Consider the following 13,843-nt stretch of genomic DNA (forward strand, 5'->3'; position numbering starts at 1 on the left):
ACCCCTGCGAGAGACGTAGGTTGAGGTTTCCAGGGTTAGTGTAGTGCAGAAGTTGTCATATGCTGAGGCAGTGAAGAAAGTAGAGGAAGATGGTCAAGGGGGAGGGATTATGAGAGGAGTGGTGTCGGTGATATATTTTTCAGTAAGATTGGATTTTTGGCATTTATAGCAATGGTTATCAACTGTACTGAAGGGATGGAATGTAGGTCGCAGAAAACTGAGGTGATGGTGGCAGCTGCAGAGAGGTATTTGTGTGTGTGAGACTTGACATCAAAAGAGTCACAGGGTGTGTGAAGTGGTGGTGTCCCATCCTTTCAGGATGTTGGCCTGAGGAAGACTAAATAGATTGAAATAGTGGAATAGGGTGGTGTATTTTAATTTATTTAAATTTGTGAGTGTAGATAGAAGCGTATTTTATATTTTTCCAAGCGAAGTATTAATTAACGAGTTGTACTCCAGTCTAGTAGGTGGCGGTAATGCAACATGCATTGGATGCCAACCGCCGTTAAACCTCATAGAAGAAGGAACACTAGAACTGTGCTGTGAAGACGATAGCTTTTGTATCCGTTTCAAATGCATTACTACAGGTATGTAATAGCACGTTTACACTTTATAATATCGAAAGAACATGTCATAACATGTTAGGTAGCAAATCCGTCAATGTATTGTCACGTTTGCTGAAGGTTTTATGACGTTGTTGTTGTGTGAAACCGAGTGAGTGAAGGAAGTGATAAGTCACATCGTTAGAGACTGGGTTTGTCTGAGTGAATGAATATACATTACTTCGTCAAGATACATTCATAAAGAATCCATGTATTTGAGATTTCGGAGTTCGTTTTACATGTTAGTTATTGTTTTGTTGTGTAATGTGTTTCTTACGAGCTGATAAAATGGCGGCGGCAACTCCGTCTGAGTCAATGGAATTCAGTCAGGCAGTGAGGAAGCATCAGAGAGACCAATAATACATAGTTAATAAATATAACAACTGGCAGACTCTACAGTGAAACGCTTCCTTCCAATAATACATAGTTAATAAATATAACAACTGGCAGACTCTACAGTGAAACGCTTCCTTCCAATAATACATAGTTAATAAATATAACAACTGGCAGACTCTACAGTGAAACGCTTCCTTCCAATAATACATAGTTAATAAATATAACAACTGGCAGACTCTACAGTGAAACGCTTCCTTCCAATAATACATAGTTAATAAATATAACAACTGGCAGACTCTACAGTGAAACGCTTCCTTCCAATAATACCTGGTTAATAAATATAACGGCAGACTCTACAGCTTCCTTCCAATAATACCTGGTTAATAAATATAAAACGAAACGCTTCCTTCCAATAATACATAGTTAATCCTTCACAATAATACCTGGTTAATAAATATAACAACTGGCAGACTCTACAGTGAAACGCTTCCTTCCAATAATACATAGTTAATAAATATAACAAACTGGCAGACTCTACAGTTATAAACATCTTTCCTTCCAATAATACATCAGATCAATTGAGAATGCTTACAAAACAATTCTTAGTATCATTTATAGCCAAGACACACCCCTCTCAACTCACATGACGAATAACAGATATTAGGAACATTACAAAGGAAGACTTTTACTGGAGAGAGTAAATAGCCAGAAGGCATTAGCTATAACTTATTGTTCAGTTTGCTCTCTTAGACAAGGTTCTACTTCTCATTCTTGGTACTTCATATTACCAAACCATTACCATCTTCCAATGGCATATATCAGTTGTCAATTCTAGATACTCCCATCTGAAATACAACCTCTTCTGGACAAGCTCACAGAGAGTAGTGAGCCTCTGGGTCATATACTAGGTCAAGATAAGTTTCGACACAAGAGGGGACATACAATGGTTCCAGACACTGCCATACTCCTCCTCCCAATATGGGAAAAGTAGGGAGTGACTGGTGTACAGATATTGTGGAGCCCTTCACATGGTTTAACAGATACCCTCACATATGAAGACAAGCCTGACCTCTCCCCTCTCTGGGTCCCAAGTGACTTTCCCCTGGAGAAGAGAGAGGAAAATGCAACTGCCAACAGTATTATCCAAAAGAAGACATTCTAATGACAAATATCTCACATAAGCATTATTATGTAAATAAAACATCTTATTTATCAATGTTACCTAACTAATTGTGATTCTGCTACGACACTATCTCTGTCCTCCATCCCTCTCCGTTGGACGGTAGCTGGGGACGGCCAAAGGCCAAAATAACACTATATAATACAGTGAATATTATTCAGGAAAATAGTACATAGTGCTGCCTAAAACATACTGTAACCTTGAACTAAATGGTTTTTGAGTAATTTATTTAATGTAGGGAATCTACTATAGATTAAGTGCACTTATGTTGTGCAATTTTAAAGTGTGCACTTTGTCTAAGGTGAATTAATGTTTTGTTGTCAGTGATTAGTTACCTGATAAATGGAAATGAGATAAATTAACAAGAAAACATTATAATATATTTTGTTATAATAAAGAAGTTATAATAACTTTTTGTGTCCGTTTCTCATTATATCTACAGGACGACTTGAATTAAGTCTGAGGTCGGTAACATCAACAGTGAGGACAAACCCAACCTGCCTCTCTCCTTCCACACTGAATCCAAACCTACAGTCACTGGGTCCTGATTGTGACAGTGGAGCCCAGTTTGCACTGCAGGATCCAGAGATGGCATCAGTGAAGCTGGAAGACTGCAGTCAAACACTGGAGCTGAATGTCAACATTAAAGATGAAGAAGAAGAGGAGAAGATTGGAACATCTGTTTCTCATGGTAAGAGCAGGTTCTATCTAACTAAGTTTGTTGTTCATTCCAACTTCCCACTGTGTATGATAAGTTGCAGTAGAACTGTGTCAATGAGAAGGTAGATGTTATTTCATGCTAGTAGGATGTTATTTCATGTGTTTTATTCACTGTGCTGTCTGGAGTGTTCAGAGACTAAAGAAGTGAAGTAGTAAAGTTCTATGACATGGCTGTGTAGTTACTAACTCTTGTGAAAGTGAGTGGAGGATGATATGGCTGTGTAGTTACTAACTCTTGTGATAGTGAGTGGAGGATGATATGGCTGTGTAGTTACTAACTCTTTTGATAGTGAGTGGAGGATGATATGGCTCATAATTGTCACGACTTTTACCCAGTTTTAGAATAGTTTTATTCCCGTTCTGTAATTGTACAGCCGACTTACATGAATTCATATGTCACCCGGTACAGCCAGGAGAGGACTGGCCACCCCTCAGAGCCTGGTTCCTCTTTAGGTTTGTTCCGAGGTTCCTACCATTCTAGCAAGTTTTTCGTGGCCACTGTGCTTCTAGATCTGCATAGGTTGCTCTTTGGTGTTTTAGGCTGGGTTTCTGTAGAACACTTGGACAAACTGCTGATGTAAGAAGGGCTTCCTAATATACATTTGATTGACATGTATATCACACCAACTGACTGGTTCTTCTGATGTTGTTCACACAGGAGACCACGTTGAGACATTCCCTGCATCCAGACAACAACAGCAGGAAGATCACAGAGCTAAGAGGTCTCACCACTGCCCACATTGTGTGGAGATTTTCCCATTTCTATCAAAGCTAAAATACACCTAAAAATACACACAGGAGAGAAGCCTTACTCCTGCTCTGACTGTGGGGTGAGTTTCTTCTCGACTCAACTTAAAAACACACCTAAAACGTCAGAGAACATACAGGAGAGAAGCCTTACTCCTGCTCTGACTGTGGGGAGAGATTCTCTCAAATGAGCAGCTTAAAAGCACACAAACAAGTACATACTGGAGAGAAGCCTTACTCCTGCTCTGTTGTGGGAAGTGTTTCTCCTGATCTTTCCAACTTAAAATCACATGAACGTATACATACAGGAGAGAAGCCTTACTCCTGCTCTGACTGTGGAAAAAGTTTCTCTTCACTGGGCACCTTAAAATCACATGAACGTATACACACAGGAGAGAAGCCTTATTCCTGCTCTGACTGTGGAAAATGTTTTAAAACATCAAATGAGCTAAAAGTTCATCAGAGAACACACACAGGAGAGAAGCCTTACTACTGCTCTGACTGTGGAAAATGTTTTAAAACATCAACTGAGCTAAAATCATCAGAGAACACATACAGGAGAGAAGCCTTACTTCTGCTCTGACTGTGGAAAGAGTTTCTCCAGATTGGATACCTTAAAAACACATGAACGTATACATACAGGAGAAAACCCTTACTCCTGCTCAGACTGTGTAAAATGCTTCAAAACATCAACTGAGCTAAAAGTTCATCAGAAAACACACACAGGAGAGAAGCCTTATTACTGCTCAGTCTGTGGAAAATGTTTTAAAACATCAAATGAGCTAAAAGTTCACCAGAGAACACACACTGGAGAGAAGCCTTACGTCTGCTCTGGCTGTGGCAAAAGTTTCTCTCACCAGAGCAACTTAAAAACACACCAACGTATACATTAAGGAGAAAAGCCTCATCAGTTCTCTGACCAGCTAAGAATAAAGTCACTCCATCACTTCATTCTCATCTCATAAAAGAAGTTGTAACGTTGAATTGGATCAAATGAAGAAAGCGGAGAACACTGTAATCCTATTGGTTCTCACTGTGAGAGAACTGTGCAGAGGAAAGGGAGCGTTATAGAATTTTAGCCTCTCTGTTCTTACCAATCAGTGTGCACCTTGTCAGTTTTAGTGTGTTTTGTTTTGTTAGCTTCTACTGTAAAGATTTGCACTTGGTGTTGAATACCCTCTGTTATTCTTCTCATTTTGAAATAAAACAGTCTGCCAATTGACTGGGTGGTACTGCTTCCCTCTCAGTCTGGTCTGTCTCTGTCTGTAGGGAGAGTTTCAACTGGGCAGCTTAAAAACACACCAACGTTTACACACAGGAGAGAAGTCTTACTCCTGCTCTGTGGAAGGGTGGGCGTGTAACTCAAACGTCTAGCCAAAGGTTGCTGTTTTGAATCTCATCAGGAGGAGCATTTTAGCTAATTAGCAACTTTGCAACTACTTACTATTTTTAGCTATGTCAGCATGTTAGCTAACATGCCCCTAAAACCATTTAACCCCTCACCCCTTTTTAGCTAACGTTAGCAACAACAAATTGAATTCGTAACATATCATACATATTACAAGTTCGTAACATATTGTATGAATAGCAATGCGTAAAATAACATAAGAATTGTAATTCTTAACATACGATTCATCCTGCAAGTCGTATTATACTGAACAACAATTTAAACACAACAATTTCAAAGATTTACAGTTTGTATAAGGAAATCAGTCATTTAAAATAAATGAGGCCCTAATCTATGGATATTATATGACTGGGCAGAGGCTCAGCCATGGGTGGGAGTTGGGAGGGCATAGCCCACTTGGGAGCCAGCCCATTCAATCGGCATGAGTTTTTCCCCACAAAAGGTCTTGATTACAGACAGAAATACTACTCAGCCCCCCAGACAATCCTGCAGGTGAAGAGGTCCTGGGCTGCCGTGGTTACATGTGATCTGCAGTTGTGAGGCCGGTTGGATGTACTGCCAAATTCTCTAAAAGGACATTAGAGGTGTCTTATGCTAGAGATATAAACATGAGTTCTCTGAAGCTCTGGTGGACATTCCTGCAGTCATCATGAGAAATGCACATTCCCTGAACTTGAGATATCTGTGACATTGTGTTGTGTGGCATTTTATTGTCCCCAACACAAGGTACACTGTGTAATGATCATGCTGTTTTATCAGCATCTTGATATCTACACCTGTCAGGTGGATGGATTATCTTGACAAAGGCTGAAATGCTCACTAACAGGGGGTCACAACATTTGAGAGAAATTAGCTTTTTCTGCACATTGCTGGAATGTTTTATTTCAGCTAAACATGTTTAGTTTATATTTTGAAGTTTATATAGTTTTGCTCATGAAACCAACACTTTACATGTTTAGTTTATATTTTAGTTCAGTTTATATTGGTATTGTAATGTAACATACTAAATGGAGTGGCACGGATGTTTTTGTAACATAAAATACATTTTGCTCTGAGACCAGGTTGTCCCTCTGCAGTATTCTGTGGGAATGAGCTAGTAGACACTTCTTTAAAAAAAAAATTTTTTGAAACTTTATTTAACTAGGCAAGTCTGTTAAGAACAAATTCTTATTTACAATGATGGCCTAGGAACAGTGGGTTAACTGCCTTGTTCAGAGGCAGAACAACAGATTTTACCTTGTCAGCTCAGGGGCAACCTTTTGGTTACTGACCCAACGCTCTAACCACAAGTCTACCTTCCGCCCCTAACATGTATCAGATAGAGATGGTGTGATGATCACTTTTCACCACTAGTTTGGGGGGATTATTTTACAACTTTATTTAATGATACACAGTTTATGAAATTAATCCATGTGTTTATTAATTGTCTTTCAAACTAGATGAGTTATTTTAGTTACTGATCATGAATGTGTTTGGAAAACTGCATTGAAGCAAATTTTATTGATCTGCCAATGAAAAATAAAGTTACATGAATATGTACTGGTCAACCTCTTCTTCTCTTTAGTATTCAGTTCTTCATATTTCTGACAGTATGAATGGTTTTAGTATTCAGTTCTTCATATTAGATCTGACAGTATGAATGGTTCTTATGGTTGTATTCAGTTCTTCATATTAGATCTGACAGTATGAATGGTTCTTATGGTTGAAAAGTACATTCATCTTTAGATAGCCATGTGAGTGTTTTTGATGACTACAGTCAGGAGTTGAAATGATTAATTATTATACATTCATCTTAAGAACCATTTATTTAAATACATTTCTTCAATAGTCATGAAATGTAGGACAAGTTCACATTATTAATGTTACTGAAAATATGGGGGTAAAACAAATTAGGATTTCAGACCTTTTCGGGCAGATGGGCAGAGACTCTGCTGTTGTTATTAAAGCCGCATACAGACATGGTCTCTCTTTTTGTTTTCTTGAGTAAGGCAGCTCCAAAATGCAGGTGTTTCAGCCAGCTCAGTGCTTTCTGTGGAGGTGGGGCAATAGAAGAAAATACGGACATTTGACCGTGATTGGCTCAGTGTCCTGGATTCGGAGGGGACAAGACGTCAGCTGATGTCATTTTAGGGTTGAACTTGAAAATGTCAAGTTCTTTGTATTGCTGTCAGAGAGTTACATTTGAAATAAACGCTGTTACCTGAGTTTAAGCTCAAGGTCATTGTCCATTCAGATAAAATGAATAAAATCATGGGTGATATCTACAGTTGCTTAAATTGACTGATCATGTCAACATCATACTTTCAAAATCTGAGCTAGCAAATCATCATGAATCAACCACAATCTACAGCAAATCCATTTTTAATGTTTGTCATATGAAGAGAAATAATGAGAAATTATAGATAAAATGTATCAGTGCTCATCGGCCTTTGGACATAAACATTACACAACAAGTTGGAAATTTCAAATTCAACAATGAGTGGTTTGTCAAGGAATCAGTGGCTAACTGCAAGCATTGCAAAGCAATCATTAGCCTGATATTCAGTGGAGTGGCTGTCTGGTCCCAAGTCTAAGATTAAGGGGCTCTTTTCCTAGTTTAAAATTGTAAACATTCACCATTGGCCGTGCTGTCAATAAAGCTTGATTTGTGCCTGCTCAAATCAACTTAACTCTCTTTTTGGTACTGCAAAATCTGTGTTTCAGTGAGTTCAAACAACTGGGAACTTGGGGCAAGCCGACTGAGAAAAACGTTTTGAACTTTCATCCAACTCTGAATTGTAAATTGGGAACTGTCCTGTCTTTCAGCTTCGACCTGAAGATCACTGCCAAGTCATCATGATTCCATGTTTTCCCCTTGAGTTCCCAGTTGTCATTAAAGCACCATAAATCCAGAGAATGACAGACATTTCCAGGGAATTTGATGACAAAATCATTTACATCATATACAGGCTTTGATTGGACTGATCACCTTCCTGTTCAAAATCTGAGCACAACACAACAAGGTGAGTCAAAAATGTCTTGCAAATCCTTTTTAATGTTTGTCATATGAAATAATGAGAAATTGATAAAACGTATCAGTGGCTGCATAAATGATGTAATATACCAGGAGATAATGTATACTGTAGCTAAAAAGTAATCAAGTGTATGTTTGTAGTAAAGATTACACAGCCAAGTTGCCTCATCCTAACAATTTGGTTTGTCAAGGAATCAGTGGCTAATTGCAGATGCCATTGCAAATCAATCATTAGTCCCCTGATATTCAGTGGAGTGGCTGTGTGGTCCCATTTGTTTAAGATTAAGTCAGCTCTTTTTATTTTAAAATTGTAAACATTTCAAATGAGGCTGTCGATGAACTGTTTTGATGTGTTCAAAACAACTTAACTCCGTACTTGAAAATCTGACAGTGGTGAGTTCAATTCAACTAGAACTGGGAAAAACAAGCTGGGCACCGTTATTTGGCAATTAAATTGTTTAAAATTGCTGGCATGCATCCCACTTTAATTATTTATTTATTTAACTACGTAAGTCAGTTAAGAACAAATTCTTATTTTTATGAAGGCCAAACCCGGACGATGCTGGGCGAATTGTGCGCTTCCCTATGGGACTCCCAATCATGGCTGGATGTGATTCAGTCTGGCTTCGAACCAGGGACTATAGTGATGCCTCTTGCACTGAGATGCAGTGCCTAAGACCGCTGCGCCACTCGGGAGCCCTTAAAAGGTTTACGCCCAACGTGGGGTAGGAGTTGGATGGCACAAGCTGGGAGCCCAGCCAACAGAGATTTGATGCATTTTGAATTTTGAGTTAGAGCAAAGGGTCTGAATACTTACGCAAATAAGGTATTCATTTTTATAAATTTGCTAAAATGTATAATAACATTTTTTGGCTTTGTCATTATGGGGTATTGTGTGTATTGATGAGGGGTAAAACATGCATTTAATTAATTTTTGTATACGCCTGTAATGTAACAAAATATGGAAAAAGTTCAGGGGTCTTGTATAATGCCGTGTATATGCTTCAAACTACAAATTTAAGGATCTGAAGTGGTAGAAACAATGGCATAATGGAACTGCATGTCCAATGGTTCTCTGTATTAGTATTACCCACATCAAGAGCGTTGTCAGACTGTCAGTTCGTATCGCTCTCGGAGCGTTCAGAGCCACACTGGACGCTCTGGCGGAGGAGGAGGGTTGATTCAAGCGTTCTGACCTCACAACGGCAGTCAAGCATCCAAGATAACTGGTTAACATTGGCTAGCTTGCTAGCTACTTTCAGTACAAATGAGAGAACTCTGACATTTTACTCGCCTTAGCAGAGCTGGTTAGGCTGTGTTCATGTTAACCAGAGCATTGGTGACTTTAACTGTGCTACAGGCAACAATTTAATAACGCTTTTTTTGCCGACGCTTACTGACACCCGCCGTATTCAAGGGGTGTTGAAGCGTTTGTTTTTCATCAATTATTCTTCCCTCTGGCACTCAGACCAGAGTGCTCTGAAATCAGAGTATATAGCCAGAGCGAATTTAGGAACGCAGGCTATGTCTGAGTGTTGGAGTGTGCCCCTTACAGGTTAGGATAATTAAAGTGGCAGGTTAGATGAATTACCGTGGCAGGTTAGGAGACTAGGGTTAGGGTTAGCTACAATGTAACAGATGTCAACAACTGTTGTCCCAACGCAAAAGAAACGGCCACGGACCAATGGGGTGCATCAATTGGTGTAAACTAGATCCGTGAAACGCCCGATACCAGAGAACGCCCCCAATTGCGGTCTTTTTTTTAAAACAAGACAATTTACTCATCAAGTCTGTAAACAAAACATCCATTGAATTATTCAAGTAATTGCCGAGGTTAACCATTTTAGATTCATGCTGTGAGGTGGGTGAGTTTATGCCACATGCAGATGCTGAAGGGAAAACACACCTCTTGACCTGCTTTGCATAATTTAGGTGCAGCCTCGTCTCATAGACTAGGTGTAACATAGTAAATATAAATCAGGGACTCTCAAAACAGAATTATGTTACGTTTTTCTGGTTACAAAAGACAGATGGTTACTTAATACATGGAATTTGGTGGTGCTGTACTGTAACAGCGAGCTGAGCCAGTTGAAAGTATTGACAACAGGGACATATTGTTGGTGACTGTGTGCTCCTTCATTAGTTTTGTGTTTTTATTATTTTACTTCTGGTACCCTCCTACCTGAGAGGCATGAGGCCTGAGTGGCGTTGCAATGTTAAAATTATCCCAGTGTGGAGATGAAACTCTTCTGCAAAGATACATCTTCTGCAAAGATACATGCTCTGTCCTCTCTGCTCTACCCAGGTGATTTAATGTAGATAATACTAATACAGAGATAACCACTTCCCTACCTAGTGTTTTAATGTGACTCATACAGAGATAACCATTGGACATGCATTTTCCATTATGCCATTGTGTTTACCACTTCAGATCCTTAAATTGTAGTTTAAAGCATATACAGGGCATTATACAAGACCCCTTGACTTTTTCCACATATTGTTACGTTACAGGCTTATACAAAAATTGATTAAATGCATTTTTTTACCCCTCATCAATATACACATAATGACAAAGCGAAAAAGTTTTTATAAATTTGTCAATTTATAAAAATGAATACCCTTTCCTCTGAGACTCAAAATTCAGCTAACGTACATCCTGTTTCCATTGATCATCCTTGAGATGTTTCTACAATTTGATTGGAGTCCACCTGTTCAAATTCAAATGTATGGACATGATTGGAAAAGGATCACACCTGTCTTTATAAGGTCCCACAGTTGACAGTGCAATTCAGAGCAAAAACCAAGCAATGAGGTCGAATAAATTTTCGGTGGAGCCTCAACCAGGTTTGTGGTGAGAAACAGATCTGGGGAAGAGTACAAAACAATTCTCAACTCTCTGTTGGCTGGGCTCCCCACTTGTGCCTTCAAACTCCTGCCCTACATTGGGCGCAAACCTTTTAAGGGCTCCCGAGTGGTGCAGTGGTCTAAGGAACCTCATCTCAGTGCAAGAGACATCACTACAGTCCCTGGTTCGAATCCAAGCTGAATCATTTACTGCCTTTTAAAATAACATGCCTGACTTACTTAAACAAATGTGGTTTCTACTGACAATTGATATTTACAAACTATGGCATAAGGGGACGGCAAGAGGCAATCCGCAATTTTGATTAAGACATTAATGAGCGAGCTAGGATGGACGTAGTCCAGAACATGGGCCGTTCTTACAGTATTCTCCCTGTACGCCAAGTCAGAACCGTAAGATAAATAAAGGGGCATATATGCAGACAATGAAAATGCTTACAATATTCAATGATTACATTTCTCAAAAACAGGTTATATGCTACATGTGAACCACCAAGTTGGACTCACCACGCAGTCCTTCGTGGGCATATTTTGTCATCAAACTTCATCAAAGTCTGTCATTCTCTGGATTTATGGTGCATTCAAGACAACTGGGAACTTGAATTTTAAAAAATGGAATCATGATGACGTCAGTGATCTTCAGGTTGTAGCTGAAGAAAGAGGTCCAAGTTCCCAATTTACAATTCCGAGTTGGATGAAAGTTCAAAACGTATTTTCTCAGTCGTAGCTTGTTTTTCCCCAAGTTCCCAGTTGTTTTGAACTCACACAAGTCAGATTTTGCAGTACCGTGTTAAGTTGATTTGAGCACGGCACAAATCAAGCTTCATTGACAGCACGGCCAATGTTGAATGTTTACAGTTTTAAACTAGGAAAAAGGCCCCTTAATCTTAGACTTGGGACCACACAGCCACTCCAATGAATAGCAGGCTAATGATTGCTTTGCAATGTTTGCAGTTAGCCACTGATTCCTTCCAAACCACTCATTGTTGAATTTGCAATTTGTTGTGTGATGTTTGTGTCCAATGGCCGATGAGCACCGATACATTTTATCTATAATTTCTCATTATTTCTCTTCATATGACAAAGATTAAAAAGGATTTGCCAGTAGATTGTCGACTTGATTCATGATGATGACTGCTATCTCAGATGTTGACATGATCGAACATATAATTTATTTCATACTGTTTTATTGCTATAACTGTGGGGCTCAAAACAGGTGGCTCACCTGCCCTGAATGATGGGTCTCCACTGAACTTATCTAGAACACTACAGTCCGTCTGGGTGTTTAACCTTCCCAAGATCCCTCATGTCACCCTGCTCCTCCGTACATTCCACTGGCTTCCAGTCGAAGCTCACATCCACTACAAGACAATGGTGTTTATTACGGTGCAGCAAGAGGAACTGCCCCATCTCTACTTTCAGGCTCAAACCCTGTATCCCAACCCGAGCACTCAGTTCTGCTACCTCTGGTCTCATGGCCGTCCCACTGCTACAGGAGGTCAAGCTCCCTCTCAGCCCAGTCAAAGCACTTGTGGTTGTCTCACCTGGCAATCTTAAGATGAATGTACTTAATGTGCTGGTGACATCACAGGGTCAGAGAAAACTCCTGACTGTAGTCATACAAAAACACTCCCAGCACTCAGCCCATAAGAACCATTCATACTGTCAGATCTAATATGAAGAACTGAATACAACCATAAGAACCATTCATACTGTCAGATCATGAAGAAGAACCATTCATACTGTCAGATCTAATATGAAGAACTGAATACAACCATCAGAACCATTCATACTGTCAGATCTAATATGAAGAACTGAATACAACCATAAGAACCATTCATACTGTCAGATCTAATATGAAGAACTGAATACAACCATAAGAACCATTCATACTGTCAGATCTAATATGAAGAACTGAATACTAAAGAGAAGAAGAGGTTGACCAGTACATATTCATGTAACTTTATTTTTCATTGGCAGATCAATAAAGTTTGCTTCAATGCAGTTATCCAAACACATTCATGATCAGTAACTAAAATAACTCATCTAGTTTTAAAGACAATTAATAAACACATGTATTCATTTCATAAGCTGTGTATCATTAAATAAAGTTGTAAAATAACCCCCCCAAACTAATGGTGAAAAGTGATCATCACACCATCTCTATCTGATTCATGTTAGGCGTGGAAGGTAGCCTCGTGGTTGGAGCGTTGGGCCAGTAACCAAAAGGTTACTAGATCAAATCCCCGAGCTGACAAGGTAAAAATCTGTTGTTCTGACTCTGAACAAGGTAGTTAACCCACTGTTCCTAGGCCATCATTGTAATTAAGAATTTGTTCTTAACTGACTTGCCTAGTTAAATAAAGGTTCAATAAAAAATTTAAGAAGTGTCTACTAGCTCCTTCCCACAGAATACTGCAGAGGGACAACCTGGTCTCAGAGCAAAATGTATTATATGTTACAAAAACATCCATTCTACTCCATTTAGCATGTTAGGTTACATTACATTGGCCTACCAATATAAACTGAACTAAAATATAAACAAAACATGTAAAGTATTGGTTTCATGAGCTGAAATAAAAAATTCCAGAGATGTTCCATAGGCACACAAATCTTATTTCTCTCAAATGTTGTGCACAAATTAGTTAATATCCCTGTTAGTGAGCATTTAAGCCTAAATAAAGGCCACACTTCATCACAGATGTCTCAAGTTTAGGGAACGTGCAATTCTCATGATGACTGCAGGAACGTCCACCAGAGCTGCCACCTCTAACGTCCTTCGTCCTTTTAGAGAATTTGGCAGTACATCCAACCGGCCTCTCACCTGCAGGATTGTCTGGGGGGGCTGAGTAGTATTTCTGTCTGTAATAAAAACCTTTTGTGTGGAAAAACTCATTCTGACTGGCTGGGCCTGGCTCCCAAGTGGGCCTATGCCCTCCCAAGTCCCACCCATTCATGAGCCCCTGCCCAGTCAT

The 13,843-nt window shown here is 39.3% G+C and overlaps 1 long non-coding RNA gene across 1 annotated transcript; it reads left to right on the forward strand.

Moving 5' to 3' along the window:
• Positions 1-484: 484 nt before the first annotated feature.
• Positions 485-3,609, forward strand: LOC135568997 (uncharacterized). The gene is made up of 3 exons (XR_010462787.1): positions 485-587; positions 2,561-2,809; positions 3,497-3,609. It is a non-coding gene; the product is annotated as an uncharacterized LOC135568997 (long non-coding RNA).
• Positions 3,610-13,843: the final 10,234 nt, after the last annotated feature.

This window comes from Oncorhynchus nerka, unplaced genomic scaffold, assembly GCF_034236695.1.
Source record: "Oncorhynchus nerka isolate Pitt River unplaced genomic scaffold, Oner_Uvic_2.0 unplaced_scaffold_1272, whole genome shotgun sequence".
Taxonomy (NCBI): domain Eukaryota; kingdom Metazoa; phylum Chordata; class Actinopteri; order Salmoniformes; family Salmonidae; genus Oncorhynchus; species Oncorhynchus nerka.